Source organism: Chinchilla lanigera, unplaced genomic scaffold (genome assembly GCF_000276665.1).
Source record: "Chinchilla lanigera isolate Chin_1 unplaced genomic scaffold, ChiLan1.0 scaffold00040, whole genome shotgun sequence".
Taxonomy (NCBI): domain Eukaryota; kingdom Metazoa; phylum Chordata; class Mammalia; order Rodentia; family Chinchillidae; genus Chinchilla; species Chinchilla lanigera.
Genome location: NW_004955441.1, coordinates 4238114 through 4265148, shown reverse-complemented (window position 1 = coordinate 4265148; position 27035 = coordinate 4238114). Strand labels below are relative to the sequence as shown.

Sequence of the window (27035 nt, the reverse complement as noted above, 5' to 3'; positions counted from 1 at the left end):
GGGCTAAGTGCTGCCCAAGAGGTAGCTCCTTTAGCTGAGGAGAGAAGCTGAGCAAGGAAGGGGCTGAATTCCACAAGAAATACAGTCAGGCAGGCAAGTTCCAGTGAATGCAGAAGACCCGAGGCCCAGGACAAGGAAAGGCAGGAACACCACTAACTCGCCCTGGTAAAGTCCATCCCCAGGCAATAGGGTTTGCTGACTGTCTCTTCTCCGTGGGCACAGGCAGACAAAAACAGAGCTGCAGGCACACCTTGGGAACCAGCAGAAGATCAGAAAACTCAACCACACAAAAAGGAGCACAACTCTCCTATCCTCTAGGAAACAAGGCTTTCTTTGTTAAGGCAAATAATGCCTTCGTCTACAGCAAGACTCCTGAGGAGCAAATAATGATTTTTAAAAGGTGTAATGATCTGTAAGTAACATTAAGGAATCTTTTCTGGGCAATAACTTTGTGAAAGCAGTTGCAATCATTTTGGAAGGCATGTTTTTACAAATTAACTTGAGCACCGCTGCGAACTTCTCCTTAATAATTTATCCAAATCCTTCAAAATAAACCAGGTGAAATAGGAAGAGGTTACATCAGAGCCTGGTATTCCAGCAATTACATTCCTCACTGGGTCTTGGTAATGCTCTACAAAGACATTTCTTCTTTAACTACCTTGCGTAAAAGCCCACACCTTCAGAGACAGAGCATACAGCTTAATAAGAGAACACCTGCCTAGCACGTGCAGGGCCTGGATTAAATTCCCAGCACTACAAACGTCATCAACAAAACACACACCCCTCTGTTTTATCTCATTTATGCCTACACACTCCAAAAATCCCCTGCTACATCTCTGGTCCCAGCAACAAAGCACAATTTATATGCCAATCACACGAATGAACTGATTTGTGTGTGCACACGTGCGGGGGTGCACGTGAGCATAGTATAGTTTCCTATTGTTACCTTGTTTTATCCTAAGTGCAAATTTGATGTATATATCCAGATCTTTATTCTTAATACAGCATGAAGATCTACCTGGCTACCGTTTATGAGGGTAACAGTGCTATAAATTCAAAATGAGAAACTATGGCCTGTCAAAAAACCTCAGCAACACAGGGCCTGTTCGATACACACACTGTAAGGGGATCAAGTCCCTGAAATTTATGAGGAAATGCCCCAGGAAGCAGCAAATATAGATTAAGGGACAATGAAAAGCAGGGCCTTTGCCTTAGGGTGTCTCAAGAAATGAACATTAATATTTCAGGGGGTCTATGATTTACAAAGCATTGATTTAATTCCTAAAACGCATGCAGAATAGACTATACAAATAAACACAATACACAAAGATTCTTAAAAATCTCAAGAATACATCTAAAAGACTTCTGCATATTTTCTTACAAAACCAGAGCTTCTCTTTGTTGTGAGTGTGCTAAACCTCTAAACCTCACAGCCCCCCAACGCCAGGTCAGTATGGTGGCACAGGTCAGACCCACATCTCTGCAGGCCTGTCCTGCCTACGGGGTCAAGTCTGGCCCCTCACACTGAATGAGGCCTGTGCCCAGCCCCAGGTGCCCTTCCAGCTACTCGCTGCTCTGCATCCGTCTCCCCTTCCCAGGCCAGGGCAGCCTCAGGGCCTTGGCGCTTGTGACCCTCCATTCAGAATGCCCTCCCCTCAAGTGTATGTATGGTTCCCCCGACTCCTTCAGGTCTATGATCAACCTTGACTTCACAGTGAAACTTGCCCTGTCCATTTTATTTAAAACTGCAAACCAGACACCACTGAAGTCCCTGCCTCTTTCTCTACTTTTTTTTATGCCCCACCACTAACATCATTTGGCAAGTCATATTCTCTCCTTACTAAACTGGTTTATTTTTCTCCACCTGAAAGTCCTAGGCTGGCTAAGATCTTCTGTCTCTTTTTCATACCTATATCTTATGTACTTAGAACTCAGGCAGAGCACACAGTAGGTCCTCCAGAAATCCATCAATTCCCTGAGTACTGGTACATTTTTACTTTAAGGACCCTCTCCGTTCTACTTCAGTCCACCTAGAGTTCCAGCTGCAGGTATCCTATCCAGCTTAAACGTCTTTTCTTCAAAGAAATTTAACTTTTCTCCCACCTATTTCTCTCCCTTCCCAGCGTATCTACCCACAGCTCTTCATGTATCCTAAGGCACTGCAGCCGTTTCTTTACAGCTGCATGCAGAGCTTGTAGGCAAAGGTGCTTTCCTCATTTCTATCCCCATGCCAGGCTGAGCTGGACAACGGCCCGCAGCGGCCGCAACCCCCACATGCTGAGTGGAGTAAGCAGATGGTAGACCTGGCAGCTGACCGCTGCAGAAGGTGCACTCATGTGAATGCAACATGGAAAGAAAGGACGACAGCAGACTTAAAATCCTTCTACAGTTATCTCAGGGTCAGGTTTGTTCTATTTTTTCAGTATTTATGCATACATATTTAACCTTTTTTTGTAACATTTGAGGTGCAAAAAAATAAATAAATAAAGTTTATAGTAATTTAAGTCTTCCAAAGAATAGGATGAAAGTTACTTTCAAGTATTTTATAACACACAGGTATCAATGGAAGAAATACGCTTCTGTATTGCAAATTAGAGCACATGCATGCATAAACATACAGAGAATAACTAATTTGCTTCAAAAAGGAAATGTACATAAATGTGTGAATCACTTAGTCCTTTCTCCACATGGCACAGCAATATGTATTCCCATGTGGTTAGGTAGGTGGATTTTTCACGACTGTGCTTCTGTGATGCTATTCTACTTAAAATTGTTCTTTATAGTGCAAAACAAATCATGCAAAAATTGCTCAAATAATGAAACTCAAAATTTAAGGTGGAAATACATCCACCTTAATTCCTGTATGGAAGCTTAAACATTACTAAGTATTTTATTACATTGAGATATGTCTCAAGAATCAATAGTATTTAGGATATAAAAATACCAAACTCAGAAAATTTCCCAAAACTGCTATAATCAAGTCTGTATCCTACTTAACTAACTATAAGGACCACTCGTTTCCAGAGGATTAGGATATCCAGTGATGTATAGCTTTTTATGTGAGCACTACAGTATTCCTTAATAATTCAATTGTTTCTAAACGTCTAAAATTATGGAAAACTGCGACATTCTCAAGGCACAGCAGAAGGTCCATGCCTGGAATAATGAGACACTGGTCTGGCAGTTGCCAGTTAGAGCCCACTGGGCTTGCTGGTGGCTTTTACTATCAAGCAGGTAGAAGAAGGGATGCCACATTCCTGATCTGTAGGCCTGATGAACGAACTTAATAACCAAGACTTTTCCAGTTAGCATCAGGGCCATTACTCTTCCGGCTTTACACAAAGTCTTTGAGAAGTGAGGCAAATTTAGCATCCTTGCTTCAGACCACTGTGGCACGACCAGGGAGCCCTAGTTACCACTCAAGACAAGTCTGGGCTCAGAAGAGTTAATTTCTTCAGCACGGAGTCCAGATGCAAAGGAGACCGGCTTCTGCAGTGGCTGCGAGGTCTTTCCTGCTGAGCAGTGTTTCAGAAAGACTGCCTAGTTTCTTCTCCTTTCCCAAATGTAAGGAACTTAAAGTCTCTAACAAACAGCTGGCCTGCCTGGCAAACTTGGCACGCAGCACAGCCACAGTGCGATGTGCTCACGCTCCCAGGAACAGCTTGCATGAGGCAGCCTCTCTCTGCATCCTGGTTCAGCAAGAGGCTGGAAGTGGGAGCCCTAGCTTCCTCTGCATGCTTACCTGTGCCTCTCTTCCTCCCCCTCAAACCCCGTCTTCCTCACCTCAACTGCTCTAGCACCTCACCTGCCCAGCCCAGCTGCACCCCAGGCGCCCAGCCGCGGGCCTGGCCTAAGGAAATCTGAGTGGTCCCACCCGCCAGCCCAGCACCTGCCACGCACCTCCCCTCTGGGCTACTTGGAGGTCGCAGAGCCCCTGCCTGGCCTTTCCTTTCTCTCCATCCCACCTCAAGGGCACAGAGCAGGCCCAGCCCCTCTCAAGTCTTTCCTGGTTCCTCAGCCAGGTCCATCCAGGACACTTGACTGCCAGGGGTCAGAGTGCCACATTCCAGTGGCTTCACGCCAGCTGGAGGGTTCCAGATCCTCTGCAGGGGGGCGGGGCCGGAGGCCTGAAGGAAAAGGCCTGGGCACTGAGGTGGCCCAGTGCACTCTGTATCCTGGGGCAAAGTCACGGGGCAGAGAGGGCCACGGGGCCAAGAGCTCCCTCCAGTGCAGCTCCTCAGCCTCCTCTGCTGAATGAAGAAGGAAGACCAACTGTCGGTAGGGAAAACATTTTAAGAATAAGAGAATATAATAAACTTTTAATATGATGAGCTCAGTTCCTTAATGTGGGAGCTGGCCTAGAGTGGCTTTCCTGAGGAACTTCCAACTCTGTAATTCTGATTCCTAGTGTGGTAACAGTCCTCGGCCTTCATTTCCAAAGTCCGGTATGTTTCTGACCAACAAACAGAATGCTCATTCTAATCTGAAGGCCTTGAAACTTCTTGACTCTCCCAAAGCAAAATCCTCCCTTACAATACTGCGTTTCTGTGCCTCCTACACTTAGCGTCTCCAGGACTCTCCTGTTGTCTTTCTTTTGATCTCTGTTTAAATTTAACTCTTAAGTCGGGGCTGAAACCCCCGGGTTCTGGCCTCTTGAGGACCAGTTAGCCCTGCCCGTGGGCTCCAAGGCTTGTGAAATTGGGCTCCAGGGCACGCATGCTCCTGAGGCCTCCCTCTGGGGCTAAGGGCTGCAGCGGGACAGAACTCACAACTCTGACCCCACACAGAGCCAAGGGGAGCGCCCAGGAGCAAAACACCATGCCCAGCCCTTCAGCCCTCACGGAGTTCCACTCCACTGGAACCCAAAATGGGGGAGGCTGTGAGGAATACAGAGCTGGGGCCAGACCCTAGAGTCAACACGTGACTAAGCAGACTTCGTCTGGTCTCATCTCTACTCTCGCCAGAGGGAGATCCCTTAAAGGAAGACAACGGTAGTGCGGAGAATGTGGCTGGACTAATGTTAGCAGCCTTGGGAGGGGAGGAGAGAGAAACAGAGCTGGGGACACTGGGGGAGGGAAGAGGTGAAGAAAGCCCAGGTAGGGCCGTCATTCATCTATTAGTCTAAATCCTAAAAAGCATCTGCTCGCCAGGTTCTGCATTTGCAGGGTACCTGCTGGAGAAAACGTCCCTGAGTGGTAGAAGCGCATCAGTTCTCCTTTGGGTAATGTCCGCCTTTCCCCCTTTTTAGAAATCAATCATACCTTTTCATAAATCCCCACGAGTGAAGTTTAGCAAAGGCTAAGCTTGTGGGTAAGGTAACTAACACGACCTTACAAAAAGATATATCCTGATATGGGTCCACCTCAGGCTGAGCATTTGCTTCTATTAAAGAAATTAAGAAACCTTGACCAACTATCATCTCCTTCCCATCAAGCAAAGAGACAATGCAGGGCACTCCTTTCATCTACTAAGCCCCAAACTCTAGTCAGACAATGATCAGGGATTAATGAGAATTGCCACCACGACACACACTACCCTTCATAATCAAATGGTTCCGTGTTCTTTTGGGAAAAACCTGCATGGCCCTGCCATGAGCTGTTCTCCAAAGTACTTGATTTTCCCGCACAAGCAGGGTGTGGAACTACAGCAGAAGCAATTAGATGGCCCATAAAGTTCACCCCACGACAGCTTTTCCTTTACGGAGATCAGATTTAAGTGGACCACTCCAATGTAGGTGAGACAGATGGGAAAATGAGGGAGAGCAATTGTCGGCTCTTCTATTCTTTTTATAAAATGATAATCCTTCCAACCACCTATGAAATGATCTTGCCACATAAGAATCATACTGTACTCATTTGCCTTGAAATAAATTTCTTTTAGTTGGAGACCAGGGGACGATATAATGCTTTAAAAAATTCTAGAATACACCAAGACCTAAAAAAAAGAAAGAAAAGGTATTAAAAGGACAATGGACAACCGAAATATAATTTTTAAAAACAGGGCAAACTGGGCATGGTAGCACCCGCCTGTCATTCCAGCACTCAGGCGACTGAGGCAGGAGGATCACAAGTTCAAGGCCAATTCAGGCTATGTATTTTGTCTCAGCAACAAGAGAAAAGTAACCAAGACAGGCTACATGGTGAGTTCAAGATTAGCCCAAACTACACGGTGAGACTCTGTCTCAAAAAACAAAACAAGCACCGGGGATATAGCTCAGTGGCACAGCACCTGCCTGGCAAGCCTGAGGTCCTGAGTTTGATTACTAATACAAAAACAAACAAAAATAAAAACAAAAAACAACAACAAGGAAAAGGGCAAAATGGGGTGTGGTAGCACATCCCTGTAATCCTGTCACTTGAGAGGCTGAGGCAGGAGGATCACTGTCAGTTCAAGGCCAGCCTGGGCTACACAGTGAGTTCAAGCCTGAACTGAACTACACAGCAAGACTCTGTCTCAAAAACACTAAAAATAAATGAATGAATTAAAATAAAACAAGTAAAAAACAGGTCAAACTGTTTCAACATTTGTAAATATGTTTAAAGTTCTATATTTTTCTATCAAGAAGAAGTCTTACTATCATTACAATCCTATTACATGTATCATTTTTGAATAAATACTTTTAGGGTAAGAAGACAGACAAAAATACCAATTTAGGACTCTAGGCTTATGTTCTTCTCACCGTTTTGTATATAATCACTATAAAAATCACCTTTTCCAAACTGCAATCACCAAGTCCTATATCAAAAACTCTTGTCCTTGGAATCACATTTTCTATCAAGGGAAAAAGAAGCCACATGTCCTTCATAGTCTTTGACACATGAAGTATTATCAGCAAAAACTTTTAAAACTTTCTGAACTGAAAGAAAAAAGGAAGACTTCCTTCCTTCTCTTAGGGCTGTGATCTTCATCCTGATAATGCCTTCTGACACCCTGAAGATGACCGGTGGCACCCTTTCCCCTACCTCCTCATCTGGACAGTGTGGAGCCCATCCGTTCCTCTTAGAGATGACGGGTAACTCTGAGACCCACCCTCAAGTCCAATCCCCCAAGAGCAAGGGGGGAACAGACGAAGCGGCACCTACCTAGGAGGAAAACCACAAACAGAACTTCCTCCTGAGAACCTTCCGTGAGCCATGTGAAGAAAACTGTGCCACTGATTACTCATTAATTTAAAATGTATTTACCAAACAACTGCTGCTTACACAGCTCCATGCTAGGAAGAGGGCACCAAGCAGCGCAGCGGGCTACTCCACTGGAGAGCATCTGCTTACCCATCCCCCACCTTAAAAGCAAACGTGACTTGGGACGCAGACCAAGCCCACACAGAAAGGGCTGAGCCTTGTTAATACGTCCTGCAGCGTACTCCGGGAGTCTGAAATACCTCTCCAACAACACTTCCCGGAATAAACCATCTGATTAAGGTGTTTCATCTTTTCAAAATTACCTTAGGAGTCAGAAAATATTAATGAAACTTCCAACAGACTTGGTAAGTTAGGCCTGATGAACTAGTCATAGGCACACAGCTACTAATAGAAAATCCAGAACTGCCAAACAAGAAATGTCTTCAGATTTACAACATCTCATTACAGCCAAACATTTACTTCATAGAAAGGTAGAACTCACTTTCCTACCTTCTGAATATTACACTTCGAAAAATGTTTAACAAGCACCCAGTACGTATAAACCACAGTGTTCACTGCTGGGATACAGAGATAGGCAGTGACATTTACTTTATGCTCACTAGGTACCAGCCTCTACTCAAATGCTTTACATGAATGAGTTAACACCATAATTTCTCATAACGACCATAAGTGACAAGATGCTGGTACTGTCGTTTTATTGATGGACACTGTGAGGAGAGGAAGTATAGCCTTACCAGGGTAAGGTGCCCTACACCAGGCACAGTACCAGAGACTGGAGAGCAAACCTACTTCAGAGCCCAGTTCCCACCAGGGCACAGTTTTGCTTCTCATTAACAAAATGTGGTTTCTCCCTAAGGAATATGTCATCAAGATCTTTCCTGAGGAAGTTATTTTCTCCAGCCAGATTTTCTTCCAACTGGCAAATGGAGACCATGTGCACCAGTTGTACAGGTGGGTAAGTAAAATGCCCCAGGATTTGGGTAATTTATTGGCTGGGGAACAAACAACTGTAGACCAGTGGCACCGCAGAAGGCAGACAGTGGCCCAGTGATGAGGAAAGTTGTGGTCACTGGCTGGACAGTGTCTCCAAGTTTCTAACAGCAGACAGAGCCTGTGTGCCGAGATCCAGGGTCGACCGAGGACAGCTGCAGAGGAAGGGAAAGGAATTCAGACCCTTCACGTGGGAAGTCAGCGGCCAACCCACAGAGGGACAAGACAGGGCTCAGGAACTGCTGCCCTGGCTCTCTGCGTACTGAAGACAGTGATACACAGGTGCAGGGAGACACCAGTTCCCAGATCCTGCAACTCCATCCCTCCAGCGCTACATGCATGCAGGATTTATATGACTGTCTTTTTCCCAATAAATACGGTTTATGTCAAAGAAAAATCAACATCTCACAGCAGGTTAGGAAGCTGAGTATTTGAATACAAAGACAGAAAGGAAAGGAAGAGAATGAGTACAAGGGAAGGGACCATGTAGGCAACCACCAAAGGAAACCCAGAGCCTGAGCACTGCACCTTGGAAGCACCAACTCCAAGAAGCAAACCCAGCCAGTGTTTGTTTACCCCTGGCCAGAACCTCCAGGTTCCTTCAAACTATATTTAAGCCTTCTCCAACAGCCTCATATCCCAACAGCCAGAAATAAACTAGGGCTCTCAAAACTCAACTCCTCCTCCCCCTCATCTGGGTTGACCAAACTCCAGACTCTGCAAGCGAGGAAACGCAGTCCAGTGACATTATACACAGCATTCACCTACTCTTTAAACATCTGCCTCCATATGCAGTTTGCGCTGCTCTGAGGCTTCATTCCCTACCCTAGAACAGGCAGATACTCACTGATCCATTACAAATGGACTTAAACATTTCTGCACACATTATCAGACGGTTTTGCAAAGAAAACATCTGTAGTTTGGGCTGATAATAAACAGTGACTGATTAAAGATTATCAGTATAGTACTGCAGACGATCTATTGATTCTTACCTTTGAGTAAAGGTTTATACATTAATTATAACAGTAGCTACATGCCCCAAAGCCTAGGAAAGTCCTAGGGCCTCTCTCTCTCTCTTTGTGCCTTTTCTAGAATCCTAGTCTGGTTTCTTGTGTCTCTTTATTCATCCTGGAGACACAATATAAGCATACCTATTTGGGTGGTGGGGGTCATATCTTTACTCTAGAAAATAAATAGCTACTAAACTCTGTGCTTTTATTTTTTTTTAATTTTACATACTTTAGTCAATATTACTATTTCATGCTACAGCTAAAATTCCAGATTAAACTATTAAATCTGGTATTATTTTATCTTCAAATTACTTCTCAGTAAGAAATATACTCTTTTAAGTCAGTATGTTGGACAAAGTATTATCTGCTAAATTCTAGTTGTTTATAGCATTCACCAGCTACAGCTTAAAGAAATCTAAACAAATGCCCTCTCCAAACAAACAGCCAAGTAAATACTCAGTGTTTCATGAGCTATGTTGACTCATATACACCATACATGAATTTTATTTTCAAAAATTTATAACTCAGGAAGAAAATACTAAAGAGGTAATCAAAGTTGTTGGGTACATTTAAAATGTATCTGATAGGGCTAGGGATTTAGTTCAGCGGCACAGCGCCTGCCTGGCAAGTGCCAAGTCATGAGTTCAATTCCCAGTACTGGAAAAGAACCAAAAAATAAAATAAAATGTACCTGAGCCTGAGGATCTGATTTTGCATACTGTTTGTGTAAAGGATTCTAAGGAAGAATTTGTATTTTTCGATAGATTGCAGAAATTAATATTACAACAGATGCCATATGTGTTATGAATATGAAGTCAGTATGTTGGAAAAAAACACTACTGTTATGTCAATAAAAATGCAAGAAAAAAGGTTCATTTTCCCAATAGGATTTCGACAAACAATTTTGACAATGATCTAAGCTTTTCCACATTTTATATGTGCCTTGCTGGATCACTTCTAGGCTTCCAGTTTTTATTTATAAAATAGTGGAATGGAAAACTGTTTTAAATCCTCAAACAAAATCCTTGGTTACAAGAACATATGGTATAGTCACAGTATAAAGGTTGCAAATTCATCTTAAAGTTATTATCTAGTCCCTATTAAGGACTTAGTTCATTATATTCATTTTTCATACTAATAAGTATTTTCAATCCTGTAATATGCTCCAAAAAGAAAAACCAACAGAATTAAAATGTCTCTACCCAGTGGGCTGGTTATTTACACAAGGCCTACAAATCATTAGGTAACTTTACAGAGCTCTGATGCAGTCCTGGAGGTACCAAGGATATAACAAAAAACTGTGAAGAGCTACAGTCACGGCCTGAGCTAGAAACAAAGGACCAGACACTCAAGAAGTGAGTGGTTAATCCTTACTTAGAGGAGATGACACAATTGCATCATCTGCTTAGAAGGCCTAGGCATTCAGGAAAATAAAATTCCACTAGGACTACATAGACTTTTCTATTAAGTTAACCTGCAATTACTTTTTCTTCCCCCTTCTTGCTTTTTAATGCAGCCCAGAAAGAAAGGGGAAAAGGAAATTAAGTGGAAAGATACAGTCAATGCATCCTGATTATTCAAACTGAATTATAAAATGCAGCCCATGCAGCAATGTAGGACAATGACTTTGACATAATGCTAACTGGAAAGAAGCAGGATTCAAGATACATGGTTGAAAAAAACATGTATATAGAGGAACAGACAGAAATGCAAACACAAGTTACTATGTTTAGAACAAGAGCATCTGACATAATTCTCATCCGTATCTCCCAACTTGTCTGGTAAGTTATGTTGTGTTTATAATAGTTTTCTTAAAAACTCAGTCATGGACCCATATTTGGTTCCAGCACACACAGCTGGTGATAGGAAATAAGATGTTCAAAACATAAACTACAAAGAAAGAACTTTGTTAACATCTTTCTGAGCAACCATTACAGGGGCCTGGGTCTCTTTTTATAAGGCGAAGTCCTTCTATACGTGCAACTAAGCTCCAGGGACCTTCGAGAATGAAGAGTCTGAAGAAAGTCTGTATCAATCCCCTTTGATGATCTACCTCTGTTGACCTCAGCGAGGACAAATCTGAAAAGGACCTCAGTAACTGCAGAAGGGAAGCCCTGGGAACAAGATGCTCAAGGATTTATGTATGCTGCTTAAGGGAAAATCTATATGTATTTATTGCTCTATATTAATGAATGATGGTCACGGATTAATTTTTTTTTCTGTTGGAATTAACAGAAAACAAAACAAAAAAACAAAACAAAAAAACCTCACTACCATCACAGAAGAGCTGTCAGGAAGAGGCTGCGAGGACAAGCACACAACTGTGGAGGACTCTTTCCATGTGTGCATGCCCTCCATATGGATGCATGCACAAGAACCATCTGCAACACATACACTGCTGTCCCCTGTAACGACACATTCTTCCACCGCAATGAAAGACAAGCAGAAAAGCTCTGTGTTTCCACACATGCAGACTTGGGGACGCCTCCCCATGGCTGCTCTGCCGGGCGCTTCCTCCGTATGGCTCCACCCCTAGGTCACAGATGACTTTATGTCTCCCTCCTCAAAAAGCCCCATCTGTTTGCTTCTCTACCCCCGGCATGGCCCTTTCTCCCCAAGTGCCACCTCTGGGTGCAGCTGGAAGCACATCAGGCCCGTCAAAGGCTGCTTCAAGCAACTGCTTTCCCCCCAGGGAGTTGTAAGAAGTTCTCTGTAGGACTCAGGACAAGCCAGCTCTCTATGTGGCTGAAAATGGTACTTGCTTATTGCACTTCACACCCTCTTCTCCGCGTCTCTCCTTCCAGGAAGTCTCTTTTTCAGTTACAAGGACTGTTTACCTTGGCTCACAGGATGCTGGGCACTCCCTCCTTCAAGTACGCTTCCCAGTCCTCGGCCTCCATTCATTTCTCTTGCTGAAGTTTTAGGGTGAAGAAGTGTGTTATGTCAGCAGCAAGAACAGCTTGGGGTCCTTCACCTACCCCTTAAAACAGTCCCACTGGCTCAAACCACCGGTGGTACGTGCAAGGCTGTCCCATCGGGTGGCCTGCAGCACTCACTGAGGTACAAACAGATCTAATCACTTTTATTGGTCTTTCTCCTGATGAAATTAATGAAAAGCCAGGCAACAGGACATAAAAGTTCAAAATATTATTTTCAGAGTTACAGGAAATTAATCAGTGGGCCTTTAAAAAGTGATACTGCTTAGAAACCTTCACTTGTCATTGCCAATTGAGCATTATAAAGCAGAACCTAACAGCTTCAATTATGAAAAAGCAAACAAACAAACAGTACATGCAGCTCGGGGCACATTCACTTAAATGATGAGATGGCATAGGTGTGGGAGTTCATGCCCAGAATAACTCTGTAAGTGTCTATGACTCCGGATACCTTACTTGGTCAACTTTTCTTCATTAGCAGTTGAAAACCTCCGTGCTAAATGTATGCAACCAAAGGAATTATTTGCTATTGTATCCTTGAGTCCAGTGTCCTACTGTCTCAATTTGTAAATCACCTTAAGACCTTTCAAAAAACGAACAAAGAGTGCCTGACTAGTAAAGAAAACACAACTCCACACTGCTGAATACAAAAGGTTGGGGCTCCAGTCACTCACAATCAAGAAATCCTCCGTACCCGAGGTCTCAGGGTTTGGAGTAAATCCAAATGGGATTTTGCTTTCCTAAATTCCTCACACTGCTTTTTTTTTTTGGTGTGGAATTCCTGCTCAAATCATTGTGAGGCATTTTTATTATTCACAGTCACATACTTCCACCCTCCTCTTGTCAGCTGGTTGAGCATTTCCTTCCTCAGAAGCAGTGTGGTTAAACTCCTTAGGATACTTGGAAATCACCTGAACCAGAAAGTGGGGTGCATCATTTGCTGCCCTTAACACGCAGACTGAACACTCAATATCTATCTGTTAAACTCAACTCCCTCTTGATTAGTCAACATACATCTTTAAAACACTATCCTGGGTTTGCCGGGAAGGAATCTGGACATCTGTTTTACTATACATAGTAAAGTATTCATATGGTGATCTCAAGTGTGTTTATAAAGTAATTCATAATCATTTATCAGGTACTGTTTACAAGCAGCTGACCCCCACAGCTGCTCAATGCATCAGATCCCCAGCAATAAGGAGATTACCAGCAGCCACCCACAGGGAAAATTCTTACAAGCAAATGAGGGATTCTAAATGAAAGATGACACCTTTGTAACAAACTAGCAAGAAAGGCCCTCACAAGCAAAAGAATTACCTTTAAATACTTGCCAAAATGAATACAAAAAAACTAACTGATCATGGAAAAATCTCACACACACACACACACACACACACACACACACACACATTAAGGCTGATGGGAGTGGGCACAGTTAACCGGTTTGAGATCCTTTCTGCAATGACAGGATTTCTCTCTGGAATTTTTGGAACAGGTAGCATGATTCTTTAGATTTCCCCAATGCAAAGCAAACAGTGCAGATGGGAAAGTTTTTGTTTAATATCTTGGATGACCTTGAGTCTAGATTTAGTCAACAAATGCTCGCTGACTTTTTCCTGCGTGCCAAGCACTTGAATAATACACAATCCTGGCACTCAAGTGGATCACAACAAGAGGCAGGGAGACAAACAGGAATGCTAACATGGGGTGAAAGGGCTGTAACAAGGGAAGGAGAAGTTATATTTATGAGCACTGAGATTGGGGGGGTGACAGCATTACTTCTTTCTGGGCAGGGCAGGAAGGCTTCCCAAAAGAAGCAGCATCAAGTGTAGGGCCTGAAGGATGAGAACACATTTAAAAGGCTGTGAAAAGCACGTGGAGGAGTCTGGAAGCTGATATGACAGTACACCCATTTTCCAGGCGCTGGCCTTGCCCCCAAACTTTTGGTAGTGACAGATGTGAGAAACTATGTGAGGACCATACCTTCTGAGTTCTCCAATGGTCTTCTGCCAAAATAAACTTGAAATAAGGTTGGAAAAACCTAAGATTTTACGAGTGAGATAGTTCTTTAATTTAGGAATTTAATTTTCCCTTACCTGTGGGCTTTTAGTAATAATATGCAAATTACTATGGCCCTAGGGGAAGTTAAATGTTTATTATGCTAAGACTATAGTTCGAATAATTACGCACTTGAAATGTGTCCCCTCTAAAGAAAAAGAAGTTTGCCATTCCTTCTTTACTAGTAATCAACTTCTCACTTTTTAGTTCCTAATACCTTCTCTACTTTTCCATTCTCTCAAGAAATATTATCACCCAAGCAGTTCTGACTCAAGGGCATATGCTTCAACATTCACACACAATTTACAAAATATAATACGTGGACTATTTGGAGCGCCAAAGGCAGCTGCAATTATGTATTTCTTTTGGACATGCTTTATGTTATGAGAGTATTGTAAATACTTTATCTCCCTCAAGTTTTCCAGCCCTCTGTTGGCAGAGGCTTTTTCTTTACCTTTCTCTTTCCAAAGCATCTAGTTTCCTGAATAGATGGTCACAAACTTGGTTGCTGAGGACTCACCTTTTCCCAGCACAGTCTTTGAAAATAATTCCATCTCCTTCTAACAAAAAACACTCTTGACTTCTTTTATTTTGCTTCTTTCCCTACGGACATCTTCCATTTCTCATCCTAAATTTCCACTTTTTCTTTCTGCTGTCACATGCAACACTCAGATGCAAGGTTAAAAAAACTATGTTTAATGATAGCCTGCTGTAAATCATCCTGCAACGCCGAAAGATAATAAAACCTTTGTCCCAATCACCAAGAAATGAAGTAATAGTCCTGGGCTTCATTTGCCTAGATATTCCAATTAACAAGGCACTTTAAAAGCCAAAGCACTTAAATTAGATCTTTTCTTTTTGAAATGTAATAAATAAAACAATGTGCAATCCTTACTAAGTCATTTTCAGTTTGGTTATCTGTGTTAGGCACACTGGCAAAAAAAATGGAGTATGCTTTGTGTTGTGTCCTCCACAACTGAGAACCACCACACAGGCACACACCCTACACCCAAAGGCACAAAATTAACAGCATTCAAAGAAGAAAGTACAGGAGCTTCCTGTCTTTCAAACACAGTTCTGTTACTGGACCACTCAGGAGCCCAATTGCTGATGTTAGGGAAATATTTTACTGTCTTGGGCGCATCTTTTTAGGCCAGCAAGTCTACCACAACCTTGTAAAGATCCTATCACGACCTTGTAAAGATTCTTGTTTTATGAATTTTTATCACTTTCTGACTCCTATTATTACATTGTATGCCATGAAATAAATCTGAGGTGCTGGCTAATGCTCCCCCTCCAAACATTTCTACAGAATCCTTTTGCCATTAGGACAGAGAGCACAATTCTTCACAGAGGATAGGACGCTTGCCACCAACTTCTGTTAATAGCTGGTTTCCAACTGCTGGAGAGTTAGCTCATGCAACTGTGCTGGGAGGAATGTACAGGCTAATGGAAAGACCGCTGGAATGTATCTTGCCAAAGGTTTCCAGGGTCCTTGAGGTTCGGCTCACACTGGGTGCCAGCAGGGGTGAGCTAGAGAAGGAGTGTCAATCTCCAGCACAGAGACTGGGCAAGGAGGGTATCTAATTGACCACCTAGTATAATCTCTCACACTGTACTTCCTAGCTGCTTTCAGACAGAAGTGTTAGGATCCAGGCATTCAGACTCTCATCAAAGTTCTTAGGATAATATGTACCAACCAAGCAGGAAGAAAAGCAAATAAAGACCTATTTATATACAGAGAAGAAGAATCTATCTTAGGCAAAAGCTCCGGTTAGTAAATTAAAACCACTCAACCTTCAATGGCTATTTCAAACGGCTACCACTATTAGCTATCCAGAAATCAAACCTGGAAGAGACCTAAGATCTGGAACAGGATGTAACTTTTGATATCATCTTTAAAAGACAGAAAGGAAAGAGAGGCCCAGTCTGTTTAGGTATTTGTAAAATCTTTAAACAGTTCTATGAATACAGAAAAAATATTCGGGGGACAGAAAATAGTACAGAAAACTAAAAATTCAGTAACATACAACTCAGGCTTGGAGGCTTAGGTAACTGAAAGAGAGCTACATAATAATTTGCTGCTGAGTTTTCTGTCACATTTTCCCTAATGGAGTATTTCGCATTCAGCAGACTTATTAACGAATAAATGCCCAACTGGAATTAACCAGCACCTCATTCTAGAAGGCTACTCTTGGCAGAAAGGTAGTATCCACAAGGCAGGGCAAGTTGATGGGTGGTATACACTGGCTGGAGGCTGAGCTTAGCTGTCCACATTCTTTAGAATAATTCGCTTTACATCAAGCCTCAGGGCCATGGGTTCACATCACCTAACCTTGCTCTACCCTCAGCCACAGAACAACAGGCAAAGGGAGGGCGAAGCTTAAGGCCCCCAAAGACAACTTTGCAAGCATCAAAAATATACTGCAGTTGGACATAAAAAATTTAGGGAAGATCCGCTGTCTTATACAGTCCAACAGCTTCTTGGTAGGTGGCTAAGGGACACTCAGAGGTAAAGGGGCTGCGGCAGCCTGCAGCATGGCCCTGTCCCCCTGCAGGGATGAATCATTTTACCCTCCCCAACTTGAGCAGCCCCGCACCACATTTGGCCAGTGACCCCTCTCCCCTTTTCACGCACTATGACTGTTATGTGTCTTTAAATTCAGTGTTCTCCTTAAGGAAACTCCCTGGCAAGTGAAAACAGCAGCAAAGGTAAAAGAATGCAGAGAATGTGGCCGCTGCCTGCAGTATTAGGAAGAACAGCAATTACTCAACTCTCTCCTAGTGTCAGAGGCAAAAAACGAGAATGTGGATTTGGGCGAGTTTTGGCCTGTCTCTACTTAAGCTTCTACCTTTGCGGTGTGTCACCTACCTACCTCAGAGCCGAAATAATTAATGCAGTATGAGAAAATGAAGCAAAGGCTGCAGGCTGGCTCAGACACAGAGAGAGGTGTAAGGGCCACCTTAGATCCAAACTAGGCCACCTTTAATATGGCTGACAGACTGCAGGCATTTAAAAGATGTCAGCGTCTTCCCAATAAATTTTTTTTTTTTAAATTTTAGAACTGGGAATCGAACTCAGGACCTTGTGCTTGCCAGGGAGGCGCTTGTGCCACTGAGCTGTACCCCCGGCCCAAAAATGCTTTGCTATCTCCACTGCCTCCCAATAACACAACAGTGGCAGAACTGGAGCTTTTGCCCTAAGCCTTTTCATAGCACCTGGCAAAGAGGTAGACACCGCTTTTCTTGCCCTGGCTCTGCAAGCACAAGGTAATATTTGACTGCTGCCCAGCACTTGTAGGTCATAAAAACATAGATCTTATGACCAGAGGGCCTTAAGATATCATCGGGTTCAGTTCTCCTGTCTTCAGGTAGGTAACTACATACGTAATTCCCTTTCAACAAATTAAGGCAAAGTGAAGCTGAGAGAAGCTGAGAGACTTCTGAGTTACCAAGCCATCAAGGAATGAAGTGGGATCCAGAAGCTGTGACTCCTTTATTCCCTCCATTATTGTGCTATTCCCGCGTACAAGAATTTGGTATCATTCACCTTTCCAAGCAGCCTAGGATATGAACAAATACATTCACACTCTTTTGATTAAAATATGGAAATGTATGGGCTTTCATTTTTATGTCATAGGAGGCAGTAATACAACTTCCTAAAATTTGCCTGAGATGCAAGACCTCTGTGTTTTTAAAAAACACACAGCACTCCCATTCTTTAAGCCATTTCAAAATCCTTCTACTTTGATTTCCAGAAATAAAACCGTCTACAACTCATCCTTTTTCCTTAAACTGTGAAGGCCCAAACCTTTAGAAAAAGCAAAGCTCCCAGGTAAGGGCAAGTCAGGAGAGGATTTCCAGGATCTGTCTGTGGAGAATTATAAACACATATTCTGAGGGGCCAGGCTCATATGTAAGATTCCTGACACACCATGGGGTCTGCAGGGGCCCAAATAATTCCTCATGAAGTCTAGTTCATGTTGAACATCCTCAACGCAGCGTTGTCTTATATTGGCAGGTCTTCCAGAGTCTTAAAGAGGTATCACAATTCTCCAGTGTCGAGATGCCTTTAGTTTTATCACAACAGTGAACACTTTTGCTTGTGGCCTTTGGATAAGAAGCTAAATAAGTTACCTCTTGTAGACAGGATTCTGCAGGCTCAGGTTTCATCCTGCCCTGCCAGAAATTCCTTTCTGTTTTGAATCTGAGATGTTTGTTTATGGTTTTTGTTTTGAAATGCTAAATAAGACAGGCATAGTATCTAGTTACAGCCTATACTTTTTTTTTTTTTTTTTTTTGGGTCATAGCCAGAGTAGTTGGTTACTAAGGACTTAGTGAAAATTTCCAAAGAGTTGATGCTTCAAATTCTCAGGAACTAGAAATGTAAAATGACAACACCCTAAGATATAACTCACTCTTAATTTTATATCTTAAATATTCCGAAAGCAGAAGTTCTCAGGATATTTCAGATCATGGTATTATTTTTGATTTTGAGTACGATAAAAGAAATACTAAAATTATTTTTGAAGTTCTCATTTTGCTTACAGGTTACACGTTTGAATACCAGCACTCTTGGTAAAAGACTGATACTATGATGATGATAGGTACTCAGTGTCTAGGGGAAAAAAATCCCATTTATTATGTTTTAATAAGCTTTGCTCGTCAGGAAGAAAAATTATTTATAACCTGATTGCAAGGATTTTTATCTCCATCACGTTCTTTCTTCTTGATCCTCACTAACCAATATAAAATTATCCACCTTGTAAATTCTCAGCCAATATTTACTACATAAAAATGATACTCATAGCACAACTAAGAATAAGCAGTACTGTAAGACCACACCTACACCAGGAACAAAAAAAAGAGAAGGTCAGATATTGCAATTCTAAGTGCTCCTCTGTGCCAGCCTTCCCCTGTAGCATGAAGCCTCTCCAGAGTCCCCACAAGGCAAATCCACATGCACAGGGAAGATGCACAGACTACCTGGGCTGGGGAAAAGCAAGACACATGTACTGTGGCCTTCACATTCATGATGCCACATGCCATCAAGCTGAAGATGTCATCTTTTGAAAATATGAATTTGAAATAGCTGTTTGGAAGGACTCAAACTAGAAAATCAAGCGAACGTTCACATTGTGCAGAAACTCCAGAGGGACTGGAAATTACAGCTGCACTGGATCAAACCGACCCCTGTTCTCAGTACCACCCAGCCTTTTTCTCTTGGACAAGTAACTGAGGCCGGTATTGCACCTCTGAGCTTGCTACTGCAGAGAGTTACATGCGGAGGAGGTGCGAGTGTGTTCACAAAGTAGATTTCCAAATTTACACAGAGAAAGTGAACAAAAAAGAAAATGCAAAAGGATGGAACTTAGAGTTAATGTTTTTTTTAAGTCTACTTCCTTCCAAAAAACTGTGGTAGCAATTAAATATATATACATTAATCTAACTCATTCATGCAATCATATATAATACTTCTAATCCACATTATAATGTATTCAGTAGAAAGCTACTGATACTCCATTTTCACAAATGAGAAAAGTGAAATGCAGAAAAACTAAGTGAGCTTCCTCTCATAGTTAGAAGGTAACAGAGCTGAGATACATCCTGTGTGAGAGGACAGAGGAGGAAAGGAGACCCACTGATCTTGCTTGCGCTCCATCCTCCATGCAATCTTTCCTGGCAGCTGGAGCCTGACTTGGGCCCCTTAGTTGCTCCTGGCACATTCAACATTTCCCCATTTCAGGGCTTACTGCCTTGGGAGTGTGATGAATTGTCTCTGTTTTCCCTGTCTGCCACTAGACCATATCCTCTGTGAAAACAGGCCCCCCCCCTTATTTATTTTGGCTGAAAAATTATTATAATAGCAAGTAGTATTTATCAGGTCTTATTACATGTCACACTCTGTTACAGAGTGTTACCTGTATTGGCCTTCTGTTAGACATGGAGAATCACTGGCTTTGCTCCTGGCCTCCTGAGTCAGAACATGGTTTCTGTTTGCCTATCTTGTCTGTCTGTCTGTCTTGGGGCTGGGGATCGAACCCAGGGTGCCCCACGTCCTCGGAATGCAATCTACCTCTCCCAGGGTGCACCACTTTACACCTCACAGCCCGAGGACCTACATTTTGCCTAGTTTGTACTAGGAATACCAGTACGTGGGCCTGGGGCCCCAATGTAGCAGAGCTATGAGAGTCCAAGCTGTTGCCTTAGCTCTGGCCAGGCCCACTCCTGTGATGATCACCACTGTGGACATTCTAGGAGCTAGAAGCAAAATCTTCTATCAGAACACAATGTGAGGGCGAGTGAACATTACTGATTATAGTGAGTCAGGTCCTCTTCTCCCAGGTAAAACGTTACTCCACAGATAAACTTGCTAAATTTAAAATCCCTATAATGTAAAACTTTTTGGACCCCAAATTGTACACAAAGTACACACATTTTGCAGAAACTACTGAAACAAGCTAAGCTGACATGAGAGAGAAACAAACTAGTTCAGTCCTACTCAACACATTTGTGGTTTAGGGGTACAGCAGGAGAGAAGGGGACTTGAATTGAGGAACAATTCACTCCCTTTGTAAAAGCCTAATCTGGCAATCAATGGCTCAGGAAGATAAGGATTAAGTGCCACAAGGGAACACATCCATGTCAAATTGTTACACTGCGTAGTACCCTGCTGCTAGTACTTTCCACAGGCCACTCATTCTTCCTAATGTTCCCTAGTGAGTCACTGAACTCTATTACAGTAACCTCATTACCACCGGCACTGTACAAGCAGAAAAAGTGAGACACAGAAGCAGAGGGCAGCTGGGAGTGGTGCATTATACCTGTAATCCCAGCACTCAGGAGGCTGAGGCAGGAGGACTGCAGTGAATTTAAGGCCAGCCTGGGTTGTTAATGAATTCAAAGCTAGCCTGCACTACATGGGAAGACCTTGTCTCACAAAACAAAGCAAGCAAACAAAAATAAGCAGAATGCAGATTTTACTCCAAAAGCCAAGCGCCTAAACATCACACTTTTCTACTGAAGTGCAGGTATTTCACATGGGGAATTAACTGGGGTTGGAAGAGGGAAGTCAGGAAATGAATGAAGCCTGTTAGGTTTGCAACTAACCAGGGAAAACAGGATCTTTTTTTGAATGTTTTTTCCCCTATGGGCCCAAGATGAACACTTAAGAGTTCAGTGTTTACCTTCAGGGCATTCTTAAATACAGGTATAGTGACGCACTCCTCCATCCACAAGACTGAGGAGGTCCTGTCCAAGCACGTAAGTTTTGGATGCTCTGCCCAAGGTAATGGGCCAAGGCTGGTGGCAGACGGGGTGAAGGGGAAAAGTTAAGAAGTACTAATCGAGGGACCCCTCACCATTTCCCCGTCCAGGCTCATGTGTCTACCAGAACAAGCTAAAACAAAGAGAACACACTCTCAAAATGAACCCCACTCTCGGGAAGTACTGCTAATAAAGCATCAAGAAAGCAGGCTCTCTGCAGACAGCACACTCTGATAGGCACGGTACTACACAGATTCTAGGAAGGGTGGACGGGCTCTCCTGCCCCACCAAAAATGAGTTCCTGCTCACACTCCAGACCTCACTCAAACTCAAATTCCCCCTTTCCACTTTGCCTTCGGAGCCAAAAGTGATGACCTCAGGTCCTTGGAGTCTTACAAGTTTTATCCACATATTTCATTCACCAATTAATCCTATCCAGGCTTGCAAAATCACTTCTACTTGGCTCAAGCTTATATTATTATGCTGCCTTTTTTCTGTCTTGCCAGCCTCTTGTTTGTCTTAAGTATCTAAATAAAAACTAGAGAATACATCTGAGAGGTCACCAGGCTCCCCCAGTGCCCCACTACCCCAGCAGAAAGCCTTGTACAGAGTAGAGAAATCAATGAACAAGTGACTGATTTCTATGTAAAGTCAGCCAGATCTCCGAAAACGCAGCTTAGGAGAAGTAGACTTCTAACAAGGCAGACTTTCAATGTGCTATCCATGCATGCTTGGACTTCTTCCTCAAATAATTACAGGACCTTTACTGGGGTGTCTCCAAAATCCTGATTCAAAACCTAACATACGGAACACAGTGTTCCAGGCACCTGCTTCACCAAATATATTTAGCTTTCACTCATTTCCCCACTTCCTACCCCATTGTATTTACTCACTAACACTGCACTGTCATCCCTCTTGCTGGCACTACTGCCCGAGAGATGTTAAACACACCCACATTTTCCAGAAATTTCGCAATTAATGTCTGGAATGTGTTTTGGATTATTCTTCAAAGGATGATACAGTTGTGCTGAGATGAATTCAATATTTTCCCCTTCTATTCATCACTTTAGTCCGCCCACTCATTACCTTTTTAGGGCCATCTGTTCTCTCTTAAATCCCCCAACCTCACAATGCCTGACCCCTGTATGCCCAAGGTGTGCACGCGTTCATCTAGATCACTGGATCCTAAGCCACAAAAAAGATAAAATAGAAAGCTGCACCAAATCACTAAACACCTACAAATAAACATAATGAACGCAGTTTTAGGACTGTTTAGACAGTTTTCTTCATAAATGAACCTGCCTGCCCACAACTGTACCACCAACATACTGCTTGTGGAATTTCCTGGTCGCTGTTGAATGTGTGTTAATGGCAGCAAATATTTCCAGACTTGCTATTTTTGCCTTTCTCATAGCATGTAACGCATTTGTCCTTGGTGAGTGTTTTATGTGACGGGACTCCTCAATAACACTAAGGCTTGTATAAGCCTGACAGTCAAAGCAGAGGTCACCGAGTCCTGTCATTTGTATATGTGCCGTGAGTACTGGCTGGTTGTTCCATATTTTGTCAATATTTACTTTTGGGAGGAACTAAATTATTTCCTTGTTTACTTGTATTGGTTTCTCTTCTCAGGCCCGCTAATGTATTTTTATGCACCGCCCCCTGCGTTTTTCTCTTTAGTATCAAGGAGCTTACTCTACCTAAAGACTTTTCAATTGGAAAATGAAATCCATCTGTTACTCAAAAGCAAAGTCTGGGGCCCTGGGTTTTTAAATTTTTCTAACTTCAGTATAGTATTGACTTTGCCCCTTCTCTTCTTTATTTAACTGGCAAAAACCAAACCCCCTGGATGCAACTCCAAGGGCTACCACAGCTTTCATATGTACAACCGCGAGTTGGGGGCACTGGGCTCGTGCAGTGCTCTCTCTGGGGCTCCTCCCAGGTCCACACACTCTCCTCCCAGCAACCACCATCTCTATGGTCTCCCAGGGGTAAATAAAGACACTATAACCTCCTCATTCTGTTCTTTGCTCTAAGCAGCCACCACCCATGGTTAGTTCTTCTCAATGCCTCATGAAAAGTGGGTGGAAGGAAAAGCTAAAATACGTCGGGGGGTAATGAAAAGAGGACTATGTCCTGAAAGAGGCAGTTTTTAATGGCAGTAGTTTTGAAAAACATGGAAAATTAAGTTGCAAAAAGACTGAAACTACCGATCAAACACGCACAGGGTGGGGAGAGAGGGGTGGGTGTTTATACCTGGACTAACGGTAAGCTGGATCTAACACAGAAAAAGTCTTCAGAGCAAAGTCACTCAATGGCGTCTGCTTGGGCCCTAAGCACTCTGTCCCCACAAACTATCAAACTCCAGCCATCGCCTGCCCTTTTACTACCCAGAGAGAAAGCTGATCATGTTCCTTCATCTTCACCCACCCCTCACAGACACAATGTACTCGTCTACATGGAAGAGAAGGGCCCTCCCTCCCCTTAGCTCAAAATATAAATTTTACTGTCTAATTAAAACATTCTTTTTAGACAATGTCACTTCATTAGTTTCTGAAAGCCCTGATCCCCCACAGAGCTCTCCCATCCAGATGACTTCTTGAGGGGTTCAGAATCCAAAGCTGTTTCTCTGGCTTCTAGGTGATTTCCCTGGAGGCACGCCTGGACGAGAAAACAGTCCAGTTAGGCTTCTGCGAAGGGCAACAGGAAGACTTAGCAGATGAATGGAAACAGGAAAGGGAATTGCACCCTCCCAGGGGCCAGAAAGCACTTTTCAGACGGAGACGGTCCAGAAAACTTTAGGTATCTGGCTTCATTCTCAATGTTTCAAATGAGTTTTGTGAAGAATTAAAAAATAAGGAATCACTTTATAACACAACTATGCTGAGAAGAAATAGAAGTGTACATCTCAAAGCTATGGACAGGATTGCTCATCCATTTCTTCCACGGAGAGCCCACCGACTGGTCAGCGTGCCTTAAAAACTTCAGGCACCGAACTACAAATTATAAAGGTCTATCTTGGCCCATGGTTTGTCTAACTTATTTTATGAATTGCAGTTAAAAAACATGATTCCCCCCTACACAAAACTAGTAAGGGGGTAAAACTAAAATTACAAGCTTTCAAATGGCAACGTAATTTGTATTTATACTGTGCCACCAAAAACAGGTAAATTAGTCGTGATTAATATTTTTGCCATGTAATATGTTTTGCCAGTATAGCCAACTAAAGTTTTCAAGAACACTTTCCATTAACAGATACAACCAGTAGGGGTCATTTTAGTGCAAAAATTGCAGCACAAGAGACTTTACCATGAATAAAATATGACAATTCCTATTCATTTTAGTTATGATAATCGCACACATGAATTTCTGAATAAAAATGGAGGCTGAGGGAAACACTGGCCATTGAGAAATTTCGGGCAAAGTAACAAGAAAATAAGAGAAGCCAGCACTCTCTAGATAATTAGTAACAACTAAAGGCTTCTCTAATTCTAAAAAAGGAAGAAAAGGTTACTCATTTGTCCTATGTTTTCCATACATCTTGTAGTAAGATGAAAATATTTCAAGTTTTAGACATACGGTTGAAAGTATCTAAGTCCAACCATTCTGTCATGCCAGGAACTACTGTCTTTATCTTGCTTTCACAGCTTTATTTATGTTTTGGTCTTTTTTGCTATGCAGTTCAGGCTGGCCTTGAGCTCACTTTGTAGCCCATGCTGGTCTCAAGCTCACAACAACCCTCCTGCCTCAGCCTCCGGAGTGCTGGGATTACAAGGTGTGCGCCACCATGCCCGGGGGTTTCCCTGCTTTAGCATGCAACCTGATTGCTGCTTTCACAATTCTTTCAAAAAAATAGAAGACAGTGCCCTGAGCACACAATTTTGGTAGGTGAAAACAGGCCTGCTAAATGCAAAGTGAAAGCAGACACTAATTGAGATACAATCATGTGAAGAAATAGTTCCCAGCACTTTAAAGGCTAACACCAAGTGCACGGATGTTACCCAAAGAAAGGAAGCCATGTGGGACCGCATCATTTCAGAGAAATGTAAGGCTCACCAACGAACGGCCAAAATAGCTCCACAGTGGGACATGGGATTCTGCTGCCAAAACACTTCCTTACTGTCAGTGATCTCTTCCTTCACCAGACACACATCGAGAAGAAACAAGGGCGCAAATTGTGAGCCCTCAAAAGTGATTCTCAACACACGCCAGTTTCCACTGCTGTTAGCCATATTTCGGGTGGTCTGTTCTTTGCTTATTCATGGAAGGCTGGATCTAGTTCTCCAGTCCAAGTGGCACTGTTCAAAGATGCATTTTTTAGTCCAAGTCACTCAGAATTCCCAAAGACAAACAACAGAACTGTATCGGAGATAATAAAATGACCATTCGTGCAAAACAAAACCCTGTCATTACATGGGAATGAACACCAGGTGCACAGACTTCTGTGTTTCTGAGGTTTTCTAACCAATATCCTAAGGGTGTAGCTGAGCACCGCCCCGGCCTCCAATTAGAGCTGCCTGCACTCTTTACTGCCCACTAGCTTCCAAACCAGAAAGGCGTCCCTGATTTTCCAAAACTGTCCTAACCCTAAAAAAAAAAAAATCACAGGTAAAAATAAGCACATGTGTATTTTAAGAAAAACCTGGCCCTGGAGATTATCAGATCCATTATTATCCTTCAGGGTGCCACCTCCTTTTTAATACCCCAGCACAATAAACAAACACAAACACACAGAAAGATGCTTCAGAATACACCCCTGCCGGTCTCCTAGGTGCTGGCCGGGAGGGTCCGCCCCTCCTCACCGCTGCCCCAGGACTGAGGCTACTGTACCCGGCTCGCTCACTCACCAGGATGCTCGGAACAGCGTCGCCCCCAACGTCAGCCTGCGCAGGGATCATCCCACTTTCCACCGGCGCTCAGAGTCCTACCCATTAACCAGATAAGAACTCCCCGCCACTCTCTAGACCTCAAAGCAGACCAGGCACCCCAAGGCAGAGAGAGGCTAGCGGCAGGGGCAGAGGCCCACACGCACCAACCAGAGAGGCTCCACCAACCTAATCTCCCTCCATCGGTCAGTCTCAACACCTCGGAGCCCCCGCGCTGGGGAGCAGCCACTGGGTCAGTCCCCGCTGTCAAACAAACAACACGAAGGCGCCGGCAAAGCGATCGGAAACACGCGGATAGCGGATGGTTTTTTTTAAAAAAAGGGACCCTTCGGTAGGCAGCAACAACTTTCTCCCCCCCGCCCAGGTGCACCCCCTCCGACCCCAACCCACTCTCCCCTTTCCTTTCCGGAGAAAAAGCCTTTGACCATTTTCGATGGACAAATAAATGAGTAACCACCGTGTGGAACTCCGCCTGGGTTGTCATATTCCGGGGCTGAAACTGATTTACATGCAGAGGAGGAGGAAGGAGGTGAAAGAAGAGCTCCGGGGAAAAACAATACAAGAGTCACGCAGGGAGGAGTGCGCGGTGAAGACGTCTCCCGCGCGGCCAGCCGGGGTACAGCGCCCACCCGGCGGCACACTGCGCTATGCGGGGTGGGCAGCGGGTGACCTCCGAGGGGCTCTCGCGCCGCAGCCTCCGCAGTGCCCCCCGCCCGGCCGGCTGCGCACCCCTCCTCCGGGCGAGGG

At 43.5% G+C, this 27035-nt stretch overlaps 1 long non-coding RNA gene across 1 annotated transcript; it reads right to left on the bottom strand.

Annotated features, from left to right (window-relative positions):
• Positions 1 to 23536: 23536 nt before the first annotated feature.
• On the bottom strand, positions 23537 to 26607 carry LOC106149234. Its single transcript, XR_001235284.1, has 2 exons — positions 25459 to 26607; positions 23537 to 24063 (listed from the first exon to the last, which is right to left on the bottom strand). It is a non-coding gene; the product is annotated as an uncharacterized LOC106149234 (long non-coding RNA).
• Between the last annotated feature and the right edge of the window lie 428 nt (positions 26608 to 27035).